We start from the raw sequence: 3,106 nt of genomic DNA on the forward strand, positions 1-3,106 counted from the left end.
CGCAGAGGTGACTGCCATGCAGTTCAGGGTGATTTCTGTGCCTACCAGGCCAGATTCACCATGTCAGCCACGGCCACTAATGGGCATCACGTACAACAGCCAACCAAATGTTCTGCACACAATTCACCTAACCATCTCCATCTCACTGGACATCTGGTGTGAGTGCACGTTTGGCTAATAAAGGTAATAGCGGTGACGTAATAGGCTCAGACATCTGACTGGGCACCACATGACATGTTGATCACAAAACTAGAAAGCTATAACATCACCAGGGCACACAAAACTGGATGTAAAGCCCGATAAGGCTCAAAAATCGTTGTAAGCGGGGAATCATCTGAGAGAGGGCATGTTTCCAGAGGGGTCCCACAGGGATTGGTTCTTGGTCCTCTGCTACTTAACGTGTATCTATGACCTGGAAGAAAATCTAAAATCATCCCTGATAAAGTTTGCAGATGACACAAGTATTTGGGGAGTGGGAAATAATGAAGAGGACCAGGCATTACTAGAGTGATCTACATTGCTTGGTAAACTGGGCACGAGAGAATATGGGTTTTAATACGGCTAAATGTAAATGTGCACATCTGGGAACAAAGCATGCAGGCTGTACTAACAGGCTGGGGGGCTCTATCCTGGGAAGCAGGGACTCTGAAAAAGATTTGGGGTTTTTGGTGGATAATCAGCAGAACATGAGCGCCCCATGTGACGCTGTCGCCAAAAGAGCAAATCTGACCAAGGGATGCATAAACAGGGGAATCTCCAGCAGAGAGGAGATTTTCCCTCTATATTTGGCACTGTTGTGATTGCAGCCGGAATCCTGTGTCCGGTTCTGGTGCCCACAATTCAAGGAGGGGTGCTGATAAATTGGAGAGGGGGGCAGAGAATGATGAAAGGATTAGAAAACCTGCTGTAGAGTGAGAGACTCAAGGAGCTCCGTCTATTTAGCTCAACAGAGAAGGTGAAGGGGTGACTTGAACTCAGTCTGTCAGTACCTACATGGGGAACAAATATTTAATACTGGGCTCTTCAGTCTAGCAGAGGAAGGTCTAACACCATCTAAGGGCGGGAAGTCGAAGCTAGACAAATCACTACTGGAAACAAGGTGGACATTTATACCAGTGACAGTAATTAACCACGGGAACAATTTGCCCAGGGCTGTGGTGGATTCTCCATCCCTGGTCATTCTTAAATCAAGACTGGCTCTTTTTCACACAGATCAGTGCTAGGGATTGTTGTGGGCAGGTCTCTGGCCTGTGCTATGCAAGGGGTCAGACTAGGTGAACACACTGGTCCCATCTGGCCTGGGAATCTCTGAATGTAGCAGAGCTCTGACTTGTGCTCCGGGACGGTTCCTACAGGAATATGCGGCCTGGAGCGAGAGCAACCACAGAATCCTGACCTGCAGTTCCCACTGCCCCCTGCGCTGCTCTAACGATGTCCCTCAGTCTCAACCCACAGCCCTCTGCTATCCCAGCCCTGGGATCCCCAGTGCTCATTGCATTGCTGGTGCCTCTCCATCCCGAGCTGCAGCCTCCAAAGAGGGCTTTCACCCCTGCTAAGCACAAAGTCTGACAATCGGCTGTAATTGTGGTTTTTTAGGTGGACAAATAGCTAATGGAGACTAGCCTGAGAACAGCCAAACTCGGTGCAGTCATGATCTGAGTGAGCTCTTGGACCCAGACTGTTTAGTGCCTGGGCCTCCCTGTGATTTCCCCCAGATGCCCTGGTCCAAGGAAAGGAGGGCCTGGTCAGCTCTGGCTCCCTCCCCTTACCCCATTTCCAGCAGGGCTCTCCTAGAGAGGGGGTTGGGACACATCAGAACACCTGGGTTCTATTCTGGGCTCTGCATGAGCTCGGGCAAATCCTTCCCCTTCTCTGTGCCTCAGTTTCCCCCTACACTGAGGCGTGACCCTGCCCCAAGGGGGTCACAGGCCCAGTTCCCGTCCCTCCTGCAGAGCTGAGGGTTTGTGGCCTCACTGGATCCTGGGGGACTTAGTGGCTCGTGTTCCCTTTTGCAGACATGTGGGGGCGGATCGGAGGGGGCCTGTCCCCTCTGCAATTGGTGAATGCCTGGGACGCATCCAGGCTCGGGGAGGCGCAGTTTCCCATTCCCACCACTAGATGGAACCACAGCCACATCACACATTGACAGGCCGGTACAGCCAACCCCTTACCGTGCCCGTGGGCAGCTGCCCTGTAGCCCCCCTGCATAGGGCCCGTCCCATGCCCGCTGCTCCCCCTTCCTGACAGCCCGGCTGGGGATCTGACCTTATGGCTCCAGGCTGCCTGGGAGTATGGACACTGGCCTGGAGCTGGGCACAGACGCCCTGCTCTTAAGCCCAGCCTCGTCTGCCCTGGAGATGATGGACCTTTGTCCCAGTGCTGCCTCTGTGTGGGGAGAGATGTGGGGGAACCTCCCTGTGGGATGGGGAGGATGGTGGCATCACCCCGCCCCCAGTACCCACCCCTCATGCACTGCGATTCATCCCCAGAGCCTGGCTCTTGAAGTCACCACAGACTGGGGTACCAGGGCTTGATCCAGAGTCCACGGGGATCAATGGAAAACAATCCTGGCCTTTGGGTCAGGCACCCAGCTGGGAGACCCAGCCCCATGGCGGGGCAGGGGGAGATGGGCCCAGGCGCTGCAAACAGGGCAGGGGAGTGGTGGGGGCTTTCCAGGGCATATGCAGGTGATGGGTCATGACAATGTTGCCCCCTCCTGGCCATGGGGTGTGTGTGGGGGGGTCTGGGGAGGGTAGGTCTGCATCGAGGGGGTGCTGCAGTTGGCTGGCGTGCAGAAGGCAGAGTCTGGCTGGGAGCCCCCTGCCCCGAGCTGGAAGAGGGGCTGCTAGGGTAGGGGTTGTGGCTGGAGCAGGAGTGTCCCGGTGTTGGGGGCAGGGCGGAGTGAACGGGTTGTTGTGGGACCTTAACTCTGAATCTCGGGAGTTTAAAAAATCTGATTCGCACCCCCATCCACTGCAAATGTAACCCCGACTCTGGATTTCCTGCCTTGACTTATAGGGCAGGGTCTGGGTCTGACCAGCACTGGCACGGGGGAGGGGCAGCTGGGACTGGGACGGTTAGGCAGTACTGTAATACACCTAATAAT

The sequence above is a fragment of the Dermochelys coriacea genome, chromosome 26, assembly GCF_009764565.3.
Source record: "Dermochelys coriacea isolate rDerCor1 chromosome 26, rDerCor1.pri.v4, whole genome shotgun sequence".
Taxonomy (NCBI): domain Eukaryota; kingdom Metazoa; phylum Chordata; order Testudines; family Dermochelyidae; genus Dermochelys; species Dermochelys coriacea.